This window comes from Lepidochelys olivacea (genome assembly GCF_965140295.1).
Source record: "Lepidochelys olivacea isolate rLepOli2 genome assembly, chromosome: 7".
NCBI lineage: Eukaryota > Metazoa > Chordata > Testudines > Cheloniidae > Lepidochelys > Lepidochelys olivacea.
In genome coordinates this window covers 93,654,391-93,674,620 of record NC_140417.1, presented here as the reverse complement: position 1 = coordinate 93,674,620, position 20,230 = coordinate 93,654,391, and the positions used below count along the sequence as shown (strand labels likewise).

Here is a 20,230-nt window from a genome sequence, read left to right as displayed (position 1 = left end):
GCCCGCCCAGCCGTCCTGCGGGGGGAACCCGGCCGTAGCCCCCTTCTCCCGCCGCCACCCCCCCCCCCGGGGGCTGCGCGAGCCCCCGTTCTCCCCGCTGCGCCTCCTTCCGCCCAGCTGGGCGTTGCGAGCCCGGCAGGCCACCTCCCCCTCGGTCAGCGCGCGCTCCCGTCCGCCGGCTCGCTCAGCGGAGCCGTGGAGTTCGGGGGCTGACCTGACTCGGAGCCTGCCCTGCGCAGTCAGCCGGGGCGAGAGCCCTCGGGGCTGCTGCGGTGACCCGCCGCCCGGCCTCAGCTGCAGCGGCAGGAGGAAGAGGCTGGGGAGACGCTGAAAGTTGCCTCCTTCTACTTATCCCCAGCGGGTGAGGCGCTTCCACAGGCTCCTTGCCTGAGTTCCTGGGGCTGGGGTGGGTGGGCCTCCGGGTTGCCCAGAATCACCCCCATAGGTTGCTTTGGGGTTTCGGGTGGTGAGAGAGCGCCCCCCCCAGTCACCGAGCTACGGGGACACAGGTTCACACCTGATTGTGCACCCCAGCAACCTCCTGGACGTCAGAGGGGTTGTACTAGGTCTGACATCCTTGCATTGGCTACACTTGCACCCTAGTTTGTCATCCCCTTTCCTCCCCATATATCAGTTCTCCATTAGGCTTGTGAAGATGATGATCCACACTAAAAAGCAGTTTCTATGCATTCACATTGCAATATTTAGTTGTAAAATATCCCCTTTCTCTGCAGAGGATTTGAGGAAATGCATAGAGTGATTTTTTTTTTTTTGGGTGTGGATTGTAACAAACTTGTTATAAATTACAACTGGGTCTAAAGTCCTCACTATCTTTTCCCTGAAGTTCTCCCTTTACAGCGTGGTTTATATCAGTAGTAAGTTTCATATTTCATTGCTTTAAACTTTCTGGCTAATCACATCTCAGTGGATTGTTCTGGGTGAGATGCAACATCTGATCAACTACTAAGGTTTTAGGCTACTGGGGTGAAGTGGTCTCTCCCCAGCATTTTGGTGGTTTACAGTAATAAGCCCCGGTTCTCAGATGTTATAAAAGTTCGTTCTAGGCTGAAACCTGGAAATCAAAGCAACGAAGTGTGTAAAAAATTTATTTTTCACTGGTTCTGGCCTTGCCTTTGATATTTTTGAAAAAGTTTAGTTTTGTGAGTAACTTTGCATTCCCTACTAGTCCTATTGAAGTGTTTGCAGGATTGGAGCCAAAGTGTGCAAGACTTGCTGGTTCTCAGGTATACTGTACACTCTGGGGAATGAGACTAGCATGGAAGCCTAGCCGTGGTCTACACTAGGACTTTGGGTCGAATTTAGCAGCGTTAAATCGATGTAAACCTGCACCCGTCCACACGATGAAGCCCTTTATTTCGACTTAAAGGGCTCTTAAAATCGATTTCTTTACTCCACCCCGACAAGTGGATTAGCGCTTAAATTGGCCTTGCCGGGTCGAATTTGGTGTACTGTGGACACAATTCGACGGTATTGGCCTCCGGGAGCTATCCCAGAGTGCTCCATTGTGACTGCTCTGGACAGCACTCTCAACTCAGATGCACGATTGTTTGCTGTTGCTCTGACGCGGGGGGGGGGGTGACTGACGACACGGCTTACAGGGAGTTAAAATCAACAAAGGGGATGGCTTTACATCAAGGAGTATTTCAGGCAGGACTTCACGGAGGGTTCCAATAAGAAATGGTGCATCTAAGTTATTGTTCTTATTGGAACAAGGAGGTTAGTCTGGCCTCTGATTGATACATGGCTAGATTTACCTCCCTGCACCTTCTCTGTGAGTGACTGCAGTGTGACCTAGAGGAATGAGTCTAGATGGGGGGGTGGGGGGGGTTGCAGATGAGTACAAAACAAATCTGGTCTATTTCTTGTTTTGATACACTCCATCTATCTTTTACATCTTTGGCTGGCAGCAGATGGTGCAGAAGGACTGCATGCCATCCACATCTCATGGCTGCTTGGCAGAAGATGGTACAATAGGACTGCTAGCCATCCTCATGTCTTGCCTGCCCGGCAGCAGATGATGCAATAGCAATGCGTATCACCTGCCTGCTCACCATAAGATGGTTCAATAGGACTGACTGCAGGACTAAAGAGAATGACCTGATCAAGTCACTCCAAATTTAGTCCCTGCGACCAGGAGCACCTCAGACATGACGATGACGGCTACCAGTCCTATTGCACCGTCTGCTGCCACAAGGTAATGGGTTGCTGGTGCTGTGAAGCAAAGCAGTGCCGCATCTGCCAGCACCCAGGAGACATACAGTGACAGTGAGCTGAGCGGGCTCCATGCTTGCCGTGGTATGGCGTCTGCACAGGTAACTCGGGGAAAAAAGGTGCAAAACTATTGTCTGCCCTTGCTTTCACAGAGGGAGGGAGGGAACGGGTGCCTGACGATATGTACCCAGAACCACCCACGACAATGTTTTAGCCCCATCAGGCATTGGAATCTCAACCCAGAATTCCAATGGGCAACAGAGACTGCAGGAACTGTGGGATAGCTACCCACAGTGCAACACTCCAGAAGTCGACTCTAGCCTCGGTACTGTGGAAGCACTCCGCCGAGTTAATGCACTTAATACACTTAGAGCATTTTCTGTGGGGACACACACACTCAAATATATAAAACCGATTTCTAAAAAACCGACTTCTATAAATTCGACCTAATTTCGTAGTGTAGACATACCCCTAGAGAGGAGCTATAAGAGTATCAGCAGGCTGAGTTGCTGCATTCTAAGGATAGTAGGATGGTAACTGAAATGATACAGGTTTCAGAGTAGCAGCCGTGTTAGTCTGTATTCGCAAAAAGAACAGGAGTACTTGTGGCACCTTAGAGACTAACACATTTATTTGAGCATAAGCTTTCGTGAGCTACAGCATCCGATGAAGTGAGCTGTAGCTCACAAAAGCTTATGCTCAAATAAATTTGTTAGTCTCTAAGGTGCCACAAGAACTCCTGTTCTTTTTGAAATGATACAAAAACTCATGAAAGGGTTGGCTGTGGTTCAAGGACAAGACAAATGTTCAGACTGATTCTTATTTTGCCATGTGGTTTGACCATCCCTAATTGTAATGCACATTTGCGAGGGAGTAGTATTAAAATTAGTATTTTATGTTTATATCAAGATTTTGTTGAATGAATAAAAACATAAATTTTATAAGTATTTCAGAAGTGGGGATGTGATTTGCCCCCTTATTAAAAAAAATTCTCAACATCTGAGAACTAATAAAGAATTTAAATTCCAGAATTTGTAATTACCTAATAATCATCTTGAATCAGAAGCCCTCCTTTTAATTTTTGAATCATCCTATGAGAAATAGGACTAACTACAAACAGTATATGTATATTTCTAATTAGATGAAAACAGTGACAAGATGAGCAACACCTAGACCAACAGGGGGGGAAAAATAAACCAAATCAAACTACAAATAACTTTATCACAGGAACTGAATATATTGTAGATCACCAATAGAAAGCTGTTGAGAGAGACAAACTGGACTGCGTAAGTCATGAGAAACCGTGCCCAGTTTGCATAGAAATTAACAGGGGATTGCTAAGTTCTTCCATTCTTCTCTTAGTCATCTGAGTAAAAGAAACTTCTCATATTTTTGCCATGTTAAGACATTGATCCAATATATTATTATGAGTTCATTTCCACTTTCCCATGTGTTGAGACAGTTTTCTTTGTAGCTAGATTTGCTCTTAGAAACCTTCCCTTTTTGGGACCCAATTCTACGAAGTGTCAGCTACCCTCAACTCCGTAGACTTTTATGTGGAATGTGTTGGGCAATGTATTTTTGTTGCATTAAGCAAGATTTAATACTAAATATAGTTTAACCAGTATCTTCTCTATATTTTTGCATAATTTTGTCAGTCTGACAATAAGTGACACATAGGAAAAGACGGGGAAAACTCTATCAGTAAAGTAAGGATAAGAAAAACAATAAATCGTCAAAGTATCCATTGAGAGTCATGGAAAGGGTTCAGAAAAGGGCTACAAGAGTGACTTGATGTTTGGAAACACAGATTAGAAATAAGGCACAATTTTTTTTTTAACAGTGTGGGAAATTAACTATTGAAATAGTTAACTAAGGGTTGTGGTGGAGTCTCTATCACCAGTAATTTTAAAATAAAGATTGGATACGTTTCTAAAAGATGTGCTCTAGTTCAACCATAGCTACTGGACCTCAAACAGGAATTAATTCAAGTCCTAGTCTAACTTTCTGCGTAACACAGGACATAAATCACAATGGTCCCTTCTGGTCTTAAAATCTATATATGAATAACTGCATTAAAATTAGAACTGTTACTGAGTGTTTTTCATTAATCATTAAAATAAAATATATATTTCAAAGATCAGTTGAAAGTAATCTTCCAGTAGAAAAAGTATTTCCATGTTGGTTAGTTTTGTTTTGAAATAACCTTATTAGGAACCAGGCTCTTTAGGCAGGAACTGTCTTTTTGTTCTGCTTTTGTACAGCGTCTAGCACAATGAGATTCTGGTCAGTGAATAGGGCTCCTTGGCACTATGCTAATACAACTAATTAATCGTAATGTCTGCTATATTTTATATACTTTTAAAAAAAATCCGTAAGTGAAACATAATGCTTAATCATGCAACTCCAACATGACTAGTTATGAAAATAAGTTCTATTCCCCTTGCAGTCATTTGGTATTAGTTGTGTGAATAAGGGATGTGGAATTGGTCCACAGTCTTTAACTATGAAATTGCACTTTAAATTTTTTATTTTTTTAATTATTTTTATTATTATAAAAAACTGTTAGTATGCAGAAGTATGAGCCATGTTTGTCAGTGGTCAAATTCTGCCCTCAAATTACTTTTTAAATCCCATTTAAGTTAGCGTTATTGTATGTGAGTACCTGAGGCTGTAAGTGACTGAATACACAAATCAGAGCAGTACGACTTATGCTGCATACTACTTAGTTTGTCTTGGCAGACCTATGTGGAGATCTGACTGTGGGTGGGGTTCCCAGAATCATGCTTCTGTCAAACGTGGATCATATTGCACTCTTGGTTTCTGAGCAAAACTCCTATTTACTTTGAGAGTTGCATGAGAGTTGAGGAAGAGGGTCATTGTGTTAGCACTACCTATATATGGGTGTCTTTTCTTTCTTTAGTGACAGAATTCTGATCTCACTTGAAATAAGTGGAATTTCTTCAGACTTACAGCAGTGTGATATCGAACTCTGGCCATTAATGGTCTATTATGTTCCATCGCTCTAGCATTTGGGTGCATGACATAACTGAATGCAATTAGATACTGAATCATACCATTGACAGTATTCTTTCCTGAACTACCCTAACCAGTCATAAATAATCCACCATAGTCAAACAAATACTTAACGTAAAAGGTGTCTTGTACTTGTTTCTGAAAACCTGTAAAGGTGACCTCTAACAGAGTGCTCATGGGGATGAGTTTCAAAACTAAACTTTCTCCTCCAGAATCATCCGATTTCCAGTGCCCAAGAGTGCACACCCAGCAACTATCAGCAGCGGTGTCTCAGGTGATCTCATCTGTTGTGGTGATTCGTTGGGTCATAAGCGAGTCACGTATCAAACCTCGGGGCATATATGAATATATCTCAAGGAAAATCCTTCTGCATCCAAATCTCCTATTCAGTCTAGGGAAGTTTTGGGCGTGCGAGAAATGCAGGATTGAGCCTTACATGATGATCGGCATTCTGCAGGCTAGTATTTCAGCTGTGACATTTTATCCACAGTAGTCTGTGGCATGCCTCAGTAGACTAAATGGGTTCTGGACTCTGGAATGTCTTTTGCTGTATATTGCAATCAACAGAAAAGTAACCTTTAGTAATTTGGTAAGAAAATTGCAATGGAGATCTCTTTTTAAAAAGGTAAAAATGATCTGCTTAATTTTTAAATTGATATGTAAAGTTTTTTTAAATAAATACTTTAAATATCATTCAATATCTTTAAAATATTTAAAGGTATTCCTGTGTACTCTTACAGTTAACTTTTTTGTGTTTCTTTCTGTTAATTCTTACTAACATTTAATTACTTCTGGTTCAGCAGAAAGGTGAAAATGTTGTGTACCAAAGTAAAGTTACATGAAAGATATTTTTAAATATTTATTTTGGGATAATATTTTAATTCTATTAGTATGCACAAGTGCTGTATAACTTGCATCTAATAATAGTATGTTTTGTTAAACAGATGACTCTCCAGTTGCATGTGACCTTGCCTAGTGTTGTAGGACTTTTGCTGTCTGTTGTTTTAGACAATGCTCTGATGTGGGACTTTTCCTCCCACAATATTTTTCTCCATCTGTGCTACAGTGTACAGCAAGAATGCCTCTGAAGTGAACTCTGGTATTTCTGAGGTTTGTGCTACAATACATCTTTATTTTAACATTTTTATAATGCATTCCTTTCTTTCAAATACAAAACTCAGTTGTTGATTGAAATCAGCCACTTAGTTGGCTGATTTCCCCTCATAGCAGTGCAAGTAGTTTCAAGCAGCATTAACACCTGATTGAATTTCCACTTGGAAATCAGTGGGTTGTGGAGGGAATCGTGCTGTGTAGAGTAACTGCGCTGTGAATCTACTTCATCTACAGTGCCTCCAAATTCCCATGAAGGAACAAACTTGTGGAGCTCCAGTTGAGAAACTTCCATGATGTCAAAAGAACAAGGAGTACTTTTGGCACCTTAGAGAGTAACAAATTTATTTGGGCATAAGCTTTCGTGGGCTAAAACCCACTTCATTGGATGCATGCAGTGGAAATACAGTAGGAACATATATATACACAGAGAACATGAAAAAATGGGTGTTGCCATACTAACTTTAATGAGAGTAATCAATTACGATGGGCTATTATCAGCAGGAGGAAAAAAAAACTTTTGTAGTGATGATCAGGATGGCCCATTTCCAACAGTTTACTAGAAAGTGTGAGTAACAGTAGGGGAAAAATTAGCATGGGGAAATAGTTTTTACTTTGTGTAATGACCCATCCACTCCCAGCCTTTATTCAAGCCTAATTTAATGCTATCTGGGGACATGACCAACTTTTTCTTAACCAGCCGTGTCAGTTAAGAAGAAGTCAGAAAAACACTATAGAGGAGATGAAATGTGCATTGTGGGCTTAGTAGATCTCTTATTAGATGGAGTGTATCAAAGTTATTTATTCAAGCCTAATTTAATGGGTTTTGATTGGACGTCTTTATTCAGTTTGCAAATTAATTCCAATTCTGCAGTTTCTCATTTTGGAGTCTGTTTTTGAATTTTTTTTTTTTTTGGAGTATTGCGACTTTTAGGTCTGTAATTGAGGGAGGTTGAAGTGTTCTCCGACTGGTTTTTGAATGTTATAATTCTAGACGTCTGATTTGTGTTCATTTATTCTTTTGTGTAGAGATTGTCAGGTTTGGCCAATGTACATGGTAGAGGAGCATATGCCCAAATAAATTTGTTCGTCTCTAAGGTGCCACAAGTACTCCTCGTTCTTTTTGCTGATACAGACTAACATGGCTACCACTCTGAAATTTGTTTCTATGATGTCAGGTCTCACCCTTCAATTTCTCTGGCTTGGTTCTGCTTGTTTTGGATCCTGCCTGCTTATGAAAATGAAGGGGAGAAAATCGTTTCATGTTTTTAGTATCCAAGCTAAAATTTAAGAGCATATTTTGCTTCTTTGCCTTCCTTTGCTAACTTTCATTTTCTTATTTTTTCATATATTTATAACTAGATTAAGATAATGAATTGTTCAATTCATATGAGTATATTAAAATAAATGTGTTCTGTAGGATGCTTCATTTAGTGGACAGTGATATTTTAATATTTGTACTTCTAAAGTTGTTTAATATTTATACATTTTACTAATAAGCTTCATGTTCTGGTGACTTTTTTCAAATAAACTAGATACCTGCTGTATGTCTACATAGCTCCCTTCTGCTCAAAATTATGTGGGTGGGAACTAGCTAATACAAACATTCCCTGGCCCCGTAAAAGTTGCAGGTCCTTGTAATCTCATCTCTTTTAGTGTATGGAACCAAAAGAGGTTCAAGTGTAAGGTAAGCAATAAAAGCAGGGAATCTGCATGTATCCAAAACTCCAATTCTGCAGATTATTGGCCAGCTGAGCCCCTCTGCATTCCCCTCTGGCTCTTGCCAGTTGTGCCTATTACTTGATCAGGCCAGGAGGTTCACAGGTTGCTCATCCAAGGTTGTTCTGTGACCATCTTGGGTGGTAAAGGGTCAAAGAGCAAATAAGATTGTTTGTTTGAAGTCCTACCCCCCACCCAGTGGTTCTTCCATGATTCTTGGAGCAAATATATTGCTCCATGTGGCTCATTCAGAGTACTGTGAGAGAGTATACTGCATAGTGCAGCTCCCATCCAAGTCCTGTCGTGTCCCGTCCCCCCCATGCAGTCTGCACAATTCTTTTGTAGTGGATATGCAGAAGGGGGAGTATCCTGCGTAGCTACCTTCCCTCTGCATGTGGTCATTTCATAGCAGTGTCTGTAGTCTTGCTTCCCTTCACATGAAGCAGCTGGAAGAGGAGGTGAAAATAGGAGCTTTAGAAATGATTATGTATAATTTGTATTAAAAAGTACATACAGTGTAGAACCCCAGTGAGGCCAACTAGTCATATATTAAGAGAAAAGCTTTTAGATGCACACAATTAATCCATAACATGAGTGGGAAATCTCACAATTTCCTTGGTGGTTGTTGCACTCTCAGGCAAGGTTTCAGGCAGAAGCTTATACCAGGATTGTTTTTAGGTTAGTGAGCTCTCAAAATGTAGGTATTACAATGGGTTTTGATTGGAGGTCTGTTTCAGTTCTAGTTTCATGTAATAGTGTACTCTGCAATAATTAGGTGATGTCTAAAGAAGTTCTACTTCTTGTTGGCCATTCAGCACACATACAGCCTGGACGTAGAAAAATTGGATCTCTTGTCTCACTTGTATAATAAAACCAGTATCCCAGGGCTATACCTTTTAAAAGATATTTTCACTCTAATTAGCATGTATCATTTAAATATACAAGGTAGGCTTATAGGGCCTTTTTTTGTTTTATGCATGTATAAAGCACCTGTCACCATATTAGTGTCTGTCACTGAACAATATATGTTTCAAGTTACACAACTCAGAATTAAGTATCTTATTCCTTTTTATAATTGCTATATAGCCTCACAATATACAATCGGTCATATACATCTTGTTTTCTTAGTACAGTTTTTAGAAGGCAGTTAATCATGTGTCAGGTTTCAGAGAAGTAAGACTTCAGCATACCACATGAGTGTATGTGCTTACAAAATATAATTTCTAATACTTAGAAATACAAATAACACTCATAAAATTAATTGTAGTGTTGGGGTGCAGTTCTTTTGTTTGGCAGAACATTTGGCAGAGTTCCAAAATTCATATGCATTTCTGTATGCTCTGGGTGGCAAAACATTTTGTCCAGTTATTTCCTATCACAGTCATCTATTTGCACTATGCAGATCTGGCTGAAGGAGGGATTTGCTAATATACATTGCTCAAAAACAAGGTCACTGTACAACCAGTAACTAGTTCAATATCTGATTCCTCTCTTGTGTTTTTGCTTTGAACTTTTCCCAGTTTCCCTCTTCTGCCCATAATGTCAAATCCTGTTTGCTGTTACATAGAGGTTAGATTCTAAAAAAGAGCAACTGATGTTGTAGCAGGCAATATGTGCTACAAAATACAACAGAAAATCAGTCGTGTGATTGTACTTTTAATTTCACTGCCATGAAGCGTGACTGAATGACCTTGGAAACCAGTAATGTGTCTGTTTTCAGGGCCTCTTTCAATGTTCCTATCAGTCCTACAAAAAGTCTTTTGTTCTAATTTTTGAACCTCTGCAGACCAATGAGCCACCTGAAGAAGTTGCCTGTCAGCTGAGCTGGTGAAATCAACAGAAGGCTGTCTGAATACATATGCAAACCAAAGACTACTTATCCACCAGGCACATCACATACTAACCATTCCTGAGGCTTAATTATTATATGTGCTCTTTTTAAATCTAGCAATAGCCTAAGTTCCAGATGTATTTTCTTTTTGTTTTTAATAAAATTTACCTTTTTAAGAACGGGATTTTTTTTGTGTCCTAAGAGGCTGTGCACATGTTGTTTAATTAGATGGTGGCAACAGTTGATTTCCTTTGTTTTCTTTCTCAGCTCTTCCTGGGGGGAGGGTGAAAGGGATTGAGGGTACCCCACAGGGAGGAGTTCCCAAGTGTGCCTTCCTAGGTCCAAAGGATTGTTTTTGCACTTGGGTGGTGGCAGCATCTACCCATCCAAGGTCAGAGAGAAGCTGTAATCTTGGGAGTTTAATACAAGCCTGGAGTGGCCAGTATTAATTTTTAGAATCCTTGCAGGTCCCTACCTTCTGCATTCGAAGTGCCAGAGTGGGGAATCAGCCTTGACAGCCCACAACCGAGTTTTTATTTACGTCTGAGAGTGAAGTATGTACAGATTTCATGGCAGAATGCTATTAACATCTAAAATCCAGTTTTATCTATCAGTTTTGCCATATAGTGACTGTAGCTTGGGTATTTGTTAATGAATGTAAAATATTTCGTTATTTAGATTAGATTTGCTGTTGCTTATTTGTGGTGGTTTTTAAGGTTTATTTCAGAGAGAGAGCATTTTTGAGTCCTGAAACTATTTGCACTGACAGGGCAAAATTTTTCTAGCAGTGGCAGGTTGTCTATTGGATGTTAAAGGTACTTTAAAAATAAAGTTTTTAAAAATTAAATGAAATATATATTTAAAAATTTAAACTATGTACATTTAAAATATAATTCTTTTCCCTCTGTTGTGGTTCCCTTTCCTGGTAAAACTGGAAGACCCTTTGAGACTCAAGCTGCTGCTGTCTTAAGGACTTCCTTTTTCTGTGCTCAAAAGGAACTATGGTAGCCCAAGGAAGTTAGAGGAAAATATTGGATTAGGGAAAAGATAAAATCTATTTACATTACTTCAGTACGTTCTTGAGAGTCCTCTTGGGTGTGGAATCAGGAACTGGTTAGATGTCAGCAGCAGTGTGGGATGCAAATAGCTTTTCTTTCTTTTCTGTGGGAAAGATGTAACTTTTAAAAATGATTGTGGAAAAATATTTTTTTGCATAATTTAAACAATTTGCCTTATCATGGTACCTAAGAGCCCCAGTTATGGACCAGAGCCCTGTTGTGCTTGGTGTTGTACAAACAGAGAACAAAAAGACAATCTTTGCCCCAAAGAGCTCACAATCAAAGTATAAGGCTAGAGACAACAGATTGGGGAGTACAAGGAAGGCATTGAGACAATATTGCCTAAAATAAATAGACAAGACAGACAGAGAGGTTGGGGGAAGAAGTACAGCACACAAGCAGAGTGAACAATACGATGGCAGCAAACTTCCTGTTAGTTCCACATTTATTTTGGAGTGTGTGAGTTTACTTAGGAGATTAGGAAGGGAAGGGAAGTGAGGGGGACAAAGCAGGAATGGAAGTGTGACCGAGGGAGCAGGAGGATTGGCGCAAACAGCCAATCAGCAAAGAGCAGAGAAAGTCAGAACATTCTACAGTTTTGACTGGAATGTCTGTGGGTCCAAAAGTCCCTCATTTGGCTGCTCCTATTCCTCATAATGAAGTAACTGACGTCCTCAATTTAAATCAGTTTGTTATGATTAGGGTCTGGCTCCCCCTCTCAACTTCAGTTCTAACATGTCATCAGGCATTTTTTTTTATAACAAAAACAGTGTTACTAGCTCCCCCAGGGTTCAAAAGTCACTTGATATGCCATCCAACGTCATTAGGTTGTGTTAAAAATAATAATTTGGGGGTCTTTATCCTAAGGTTCCTGAATCTTTACAGGTCATGTTATATAAGTGTTACCACAACTATGAGGGCTAAAACATATATTAAAAAAAATTAAGTTGAAATTCTCAGCAATTACATGACTCCAGGAGCTGGGGCTTTAAGAAAAACACAAAATTTTGTGAGACTGGCAATATGATGAGAGTTTTCAGAGCATTGCCTACCTGGTTAGAGATGAACACTATATACCATTTAAGAACTGGGATTCTGAACTTGCAGTTTGTGTTCTGCATTGATTGTAATTCTGATAGTTCTCAAGATAGCAGTACCTAAAAACAAGTCTGAAATGCAGTGGGCGATTCCCAACTTTCCGATGGTTGTATAGCATTTGACTCCTGGATGGATTCAAAATCATGTCCATAATTTCTAGTTTTGGTAGATAAGGGACATTAAAACAGCTACTGGTCTCTCAGCTCAGTAGTACCTTTTTTTATTTTTTAAGCACATTTATTCAAACTGAAAAAAATTGACCACAGTTTATGTAGGAGTAATGTTTTAACTGATCCCCAGCACACTATTAGAAGGAGGTACTCTAGGGAGTGGTATTAACTGGTGTTAGGAGCCAGATTCTCCTTAGAGGAAAAAGGATAATGCTAGCTGGAAAAGCCTTCTCTTTTTGAGTCCATTTAAAAAACAAAACAAAACAAAATCTTTGCCTGAACAAGTGTCCCTTGTTTTGTTCATTTGTCCAAGTTCATTTAAAAACCAAGCTGAAGGAAACTAATTGAACTTGATTTTTGAAGTATTGACTGTGCAAAAACTTTCTTTTGACCAGGCTCCAAAAATCCTGAGTACACCAGGAAAATGGGAATCAAAGCCTTCAGTTGTTGGTAGAGACTGAAATATTCGAGTGACCATCTATGGTGAACCTTATAATGAAAATGAAATCTAGTAAAATCTTTGCCTCCATCCTTATGCTCTATACATCTGCAGACTCCTACTCTTCCCCTCCAACCCTCATTCGTACACACCCTTAAAAAGCTCATTTAGGTTACTGTCAGTTGTCCTCAGTTTCAAACAAGCACCTTCATGCTTCCCCTCATGTTTGGGAGAAACTCCCTGTAAATATCCACAGAACTAACTCATTATCACCCTTCAAGTCTCTCCCTAAAACTCTCCTTTACTGTGATACTTACACAAATACCTAACAATGGTTAGGCTACCAGTGTACTGAGACCACGTTCTATCATGCTGACCAATATGTTCTCAATGTTTCCTTGTTCTCCGCCATGTATCTATAGCCAAAGTCTCTTGTCTTTTACTTAGATTGGCTCTTTGGGTCAGGGACTGTCTGCCGCCCCCCCCTCCCCTCCGTATTTCTACGGTGTCAAGCATAGTGGGAGCCTGGTCTACAACTGGGGCTCCTGGGTACTACAATAGTGTGGACTTATAGCATTTCCTTGGAGGACTCTGGGTCCACAGACAAAATAATGGATTTTATTGCTCCATTAGCAGTTACATCTGTTTTAACTCTAAAATATATGCTAATACTCTTTACTTTGACATGACACTCCTCAATTAATGTTTAAAACAGGTATAATTTAATACATTTCTAATGTAAACTATGTTCTTTTTATCCTAATATTTTTACTTCTACAGTACAGTACCATTTGTCTGAGGAACTCGAATTACTTAACTATTTGTCAACGCTCACAACATTAAGTTTTGTTCTTCCCAGATTTGGAGGAGAAAATTGAAGTACAGAGAGATTAAAATGTCTTAAGTTGGTCACTCAAGAACTGACACACACAGAATTAGAGGGCATGTCTAAAAGTATTGAGCCAAAATGCCTTCATACTGTACTGGACATCTATGGAATTTTCTTTGAAATTTGGGCCCAATTAACTTATCTAAGGTCACCCAGTAAATCAGCAGCACCATGGGAATGGTCTCCTGACTACCAGTCTTGCATTCTAACCATTTGATAATGCTCACTGCTTTTAGTTCAGCAGACTTATGGCATATGATGTAAGGGGGAAACAACAGAATGATCAAATATAATATTAATCAACTCTGTATTTTATGATGAACACTTACTATTAGCTTTACAGTCAATAGCATATGGCAAGTCACATCAGGATCATAAGCGAAGGATGAAGGTTTCTGGCAATGGGAGTTTGGGGAGGGCTGAGAAGTTACTTCCCTACCCTGTTTCTCAACTATCATAAATCCTCTCTCATCCTGTTGCCAGTTTCTAAGAGTTAACTTTAAGGTCTTCATACATTTTATTATTAAAAGAAGACTGAGGATAAGTAGTATTGTAGTTGTTTCAGCATCCTCATTAGTTTGGTTTTTTTTCCTTATTATGTAGTGTTCATTTTCCCCCTGCCGCCCCCTTTAGGTTCCTCATATCATTTTTGCACTGTATTGATACATTTTCTTCTTGTTTCTTTAGCGATGTTATCCAACACTATTTAAGTTTACAATTCAATTTTATTCTTGCAACTTTTCAATGATACTATATAGCCTAGTCATGTTGCTTCACCCTTTTTTCATTTAATGTAGTTTTTCTTTTAATTTTTTTTAAAGTCTTCCCTGTAGTCACAGTGGGTTACTTTTGTTGTTTCTTTTATGTTTAAACTGCAACAGAGTCAGTTTCTTTTGTAAGTAGTGTAGATTCCACTAATTTCAGAGGGATGGATTAGAACAATAGAGTAACTGCTTAACTGTAAATTTGTTCTGTGTGGCTCAGATCCATCTTTCTGGAGCCTATCCTAACAGACAGCTGCAGCAGCACAGGAGCCAGCAGACAGAGCTGTAAACAGGGAAGTTTGAGTGGGAGTTCTGTTGAAGGAGAAGGTATTATGTTGGAGGAGAAGACTAACAGGACTTAGGTGCGAAGGCCATGACCGATACCGAGGCAGCGGTGGTAGTGATCCAAGTAATGGATGACACAACGAAGATGACTGAATGTGGAAGCTGCAGCATGTACATGATCCTAGAGGGGATACCTGAAAAGAGTTTTGTCTGTATGAAGTGCCGCCTGATAGAGCTGATGGAAGAAAAGATCCGAGGGAACAAATGATACAGCTAGGTTCTCGCTGGAACGTATCAAGGGAGAGTATGCCAGGCTGGGGAAGATGCTTAAGGAAATCGAGGTTCAGGTGATCTTCAGTGGGATTCTTCCTGTTCCTAGAGAAAAGCAACAAAGGTGTGACAAGATTATGATGATCAACAGATGGCTCAGGCAGTGGTGCTATAAGGAGGGCTTTGAGATGTATGGCTACTGGGAAGCATTTGTGGACAGAGGACTGTTCTCTCAGGATGGACTTCACCTGAGAAGGGAGGGAAATAGACTTCTAGGATGGAGGCTGGCACAACTGATTAAGAAAGCTTTAAACTAGGAATTTGGGGGAAATGGTTGGGAGATGTCCAGGTAATCTCCATGCTGGATTTTAACATTGAGAGGGAAGAAAACAAATTAAGAAGGGATACAGTCGTGGGTAGGAGAATGGACATAAGCAGGAAGGATAGTGTAGATACCAGTCTAATAGGTGATACTGGTTGTGGAATGTCTGTGCCCAATTGGGTAAAGAATGTGAGCGAAGTGAAACAGCAAAAATTAAGATGTTTGTACACTAATGCGAGGAGCTTTGGTAACAAAATGGAGGAACTAGACCTACTGGTGCAGGAAGTGAAACCAGATATTATAGGGATAACAGAAACATGGTGGAATAGTAGTCATGACTGGAGTACAGGTATTGAAGGGTATGTGCTGTTTAGGAAAGACAGAAATAAAGGCAAAGGTGGTGGAGTAGCATTGTATATCAATGATGAGGTAGACTAAAGAAATAAGAAGTGATGGAATGGCTAAGACAGAATCTGTCTGGGCAAAAATCACATTAGGGAAGAAAGCTACTAGAGTCTCCCCTGGGATCGTGCTTGGGGTGTGCTGTAGACTGTTGGGATTCTATTTGGATATGGATAGAGACCTCTTTAATGTTTTTAATGAAGTAAATACTAATGGGAATTGTGTGATCATGGGAGACTTTAACTTCCCAGATATAGACTGGAGGACAAGTGCTAGTAATAATAGTAGGGCTCAGATTTTCCTGGATGCAATAGCTGATGGATTCCTTCACCAAGTAGTTGCTGAACCAACAAGAGGGGATGCCATTTTAGATTTGGTTTTGGTGAGTAATGAGGACCTCATAGAAAAAGTGGTTGTAGGGGACAACCTTGGTTTGAGGGATAATGAGCTAATTCAGTTAAAACTAAATGGAAGGATAAACAAAAATATATCTGGGACAATAAAAAATTAAGGAAATTAGTTAAGGAAGTGGATTGGACTGAAGAACTCGTGGATATAAAGGCGGAGGAGGCCTGAAATTACTTCAAGTCAAGGTAGCAGAAACTATCAGAATTCTTTTCAGAGTAACAGCCATGTTAGTCTGTAATCGCAAAAAGAAAAGGAGTACTTGTGGCACCTTAGACTAACCAATTTAACTCCTTTTCTTTTTGCGAATACAGACTAACACGGCTGTTACTCTGAAACCTGTCATTATGCAAGGCACTGCATTTAGCCGTATGGACTGAAAATGCTCAAATAAATTGGTTAGTCTCTAAGGTGCCACAAGTACTCCTTTTCTTTTTATCAGAATTCTGCATCCCAAGAAAGGGGAAAAAATTCATAGGCAGGAGTTGTAGACCAAGCTGGATGAGCAAGCATCTCAGAGAGGTGATTAAGAAAAAGCAGAAAGCCTACAAGGTGTGGAAGATGGGAGGGATTAGTAAGGAAAGGTACCTTATTGAGATCAGAACATGTAGGGATAAAGTCAGACAGGCCAAAAGCCATGTAGAGTTGGACCTTGCAAAGGGAATTAAAACCAATATAAAAGGTTCTATAGTGATGTAAATAAGAAGAAAACAAAGAAAGAAGTGGGACCGCTAAACGCTGAGGATAGAGTGGAGATTAAGGATAATCTAGGCATGGCCCAATATTCTAAACAAATACTTTGCCTCAGTCTTTAATGAAGCTAATGCGGAGCTTAGGGATAATGATAGGATGAAAAATGGGAATGAGGATATGGAGGTAGATATTACCACATTCAAGGTAGAAGCCAAACTCGAACAGCTTAATGGGACTAAATCGGGGGGCCCAGATAATCTTCATCCAAGAATATTAAAGGAACTGGCACATGAAATTGCAAGCCCATTGGCAAGAATTTTTAATGAATCTGTAAACTCAGGGGTAGTACCATATGACTGGAGAATTGCTAACATAGTTCCTTTTTTTAAGAAAGCGGGGGAAAAAGTGGTAGTTTGACATCTGTAGTATGCAAGGTCTTGGAAAAAATGTTGAAGGAGAAAGTAGTTAAGGACATTGAGGCCAATGGTAATTGGGACAAAATACAACATGGTTTTACAAAAGGTAGATTGTGCCAAACCAACCTGATCACCTTCTTTGAGAAGGTAACAGATTTTTTTTAGACAAAGGAAATGCAGTGGATCTAATTTACCTTGATTTCAGTAAGGCATTTGATATGGTTCCACATGGGGAATTATTAGCTAAATTGGAAAAGATGGGGATCAACATGAAAATTGAAAGGTGGATAAGGAACTGGTTAAAGGGGAGACTACAACGGGTCACACTGAAAGGTGAACTGTCAGACTGGAAGGAGGTTACTAGTGGAGTTCCTCAGGGATCAGTTTGGGACCAGTCTTATTTAATCTTTTTATTACTGACCTTGGCACAAAAAGTGGGAATGTGCTAATAAAGTTTGCGGATGACACAAAGCTGGGAGGTATTGCCAATACAGAGAAGGACCGGGATATCCTACAGGAAGATCTGGATGACCTTGTAAACTGGAGTAATAGTAATAGGATGAAATTTAATAGTGAAAAGTGCAAGGTCATGCATTTAAGGATTAATAACAAAAAAATTTTGTTATAAGCTGGGGACGCATCACTTGGAAGTAACAGAGGAGGAGAAGGACCTTGGAGTATTGGTTGACCACAGGATGACTATGAGCTGCCAATGTGATATCGCCATGAAAAAAGCTATTTCTAGTACAGATAAGGAGGTGTTAGTACCGTTATACAAGGCACTGGTGAGACCTCTTCTGGAATATTGTGTGCAGTTCTGGTCTCCCATGTTTAAGAAGGATGAATTCAAACTGGAACAGGTACAGAGAAGGGCTACTAGGATGATCCAATGAATGGAAAACCTGTCTTATGAAAGGAGACTCAAAGAGCTTGGCTTGTTTAGCCTAACCAAAAGAAGGCTGAGGGGAGATATGATTGCTCTGTATAAATATATCAGAGGAATAAATACCAGGGAGGGAGAGGAATTATTTAAGCTCAGTACCACTGTGGACACAAGAACAAATGGATATAAACTGGCCACCAGGAAGTTTAGACTTGAAATTAGACAAAGGTTTCTAACCATCAGAGGGGTGAAGTTCTGGAACAACCTTCCAAGGGGAGTAGTGGGGGCAAAAGACATATTGAAGTATCACTAGAGGAGGTTTTGGAATTAATTGAGAAACTTAACAGTAACAAGTCACTGGGACCAGATGGCATTCACCCAAGAGTTCTGAAAAAACTCAAATGTGAAATTGCGGAACTATTAACTATGATTTGTAACCTGTCCTTTAAATCAGCTACTGTACTCAGTGACTGGAAGATAGCTAATGTAATGCCAATATTTAAGAAGGGCTCTAGAGGTGATCCTGGCAATTACAGACCGGTAAGTCTAACGTCAGTACCGGGCAAATTAGTTGAAACAATAGTAAAGAATAAAATTGTCAGACACATAGAAGAACATAAATTGTTGCACAAGAGTCAACATGGTTTCTCTAAAGAGAGATCATGTCTTGCTAATGTATTAGAGTTCTTTGAGGGGGCCAACAAACGTGGACAAGGAGCCAGTGGACAAAGTGTACTTAGATTTCCAGAAAGCCTTTGACAAGGTCCCTCACCAAAGGCTCCTAAGTAAATTAAGTTGTAATGGGGTAAGAGGGAAGATCCTTTCATGGATTGAGAACTGGTTAAAAGTCAGGGAACAAAGGGTAGGAATAAATGGTAAATTTTCAGAATGCAGAGTGGTAACTAGTGGTGGTCTCCAAGGGTCAATCCGAGGACCAATCCTTTTCAACTTATTCATAAATGATCTCAAGAAAGGGGTAAACAGTGAGGTGGCAAAGTTTGCAGATGATACTAAACTGCTCAAGATAGTTAAGACCAAAGCAGACTGTGAAGAACTTCAAAAAGATCTCACAAAAGTAAGTGGTCGGGCAACAAAACGGCAAATGAAATTTAATGTGGATAAATGTAAAGTAATGCACATTGGAAAAAATAACCCCAACTATACATACAATATGATGGGGGCTAATTTAGCTAGAACTAATCAGGAGAAAGATCTTGGAGTCATTGTGGATAGTTCTCTGAAGACGTCCATGCAGTGTGCAGCGGCAGTCAAAAAAGCGAACGGGATGTTAGGAATCATTAAAAAAGGGATAGTGAATAAGATGGAGAATATTTTATTGCTGTTATATAAATACATGGTATGCCCACATCTTGATTACTGTGTACAGATGTGGTCCCCTCATCTCAAAAAAGATATACCGGCATTAGAAAATGTTCAGAAAAGGGCAACTAAAATGATTAGGGGTTTGGAATGGGTCCCAGATGAGGAGAGATGAAAGAGTCTAGGACTTTTCAGCTTGGAAAAGAGGAGACTAAGGGAGGATATGATAGAGGTATATAAAATCATGAGTGGTGTGGAGAAAGTGAAAAGGAAAAGTTATTTTCTTGTTCCCATAGTATAAGAACTAGGGGTCACCAAATGAAATTAATGGGTAGCAGGTTTAAAACAAATAAAAAGAGGCTCTTCTTCACTCAGCGCACAGTCAAGCTGTGGAACTCCTTGCCTGAGGAGGTTGTGAAGGCTAGGACTATAACAGGGTTTAAAGGAGAACTGGATACATTCATGGAGGTTAAGTCCATTAATGGCTATGAGCCAGGATGGGTAAGGAATAGTATCCCTAGCCTCTGTTTGTCAGAAGGTGGAGATGGATGGCAGGAGAGAGATCACCAGATCATTATCTGTTAGGTTCATTCCCTCTGGGGCACCTGGCATTGGCCAGTGTCGGTAGACAGGATACTGAGCTGGATGGACCTTTGGTCTGACCCAGTATGGCCATTCTTATGTTCTTATGACCTTCTGTAGATGGGTTGAAATGATCCCCAACAACTGTATTGCTTGGCATGTGTGGTCAGTTAGGTCTTGGAGTTTTCTGGTTGGGAACAAACAAAATGGATGAGTCAGGAATTTCATCAGGGCGAAGAGGAGATAATTCATCAAGTCATGGAGGGGGAAAATGCTGGAGATGATAAACCTGAAGAAGAAGAATAA

General features: G+C 40.0%; 1 protein-coding gene across 2 annotated transcripts in view; it reads left to right on the top strand.

The window, feature by feature from the left end:
- The first annotated feature begins 213 nt into the window (after positions 1–213).
- PLCE1 (phospholipase C epsilon 1) overlaps positions 214–20,230 on the top strand; it is a 325,202-nt gene continuing 305,185 nt past the window's right edge. For both annotated transcript variants that reach the window (XM_084634850.1, XM_084634851.1), the window contains exon 1: positions 214–361. The gene's annotated coding sequence lies outside the window, so the exon portion shown is untranslated. The remainder of the gene's footprint in view (positions 362–20,230) is intronic.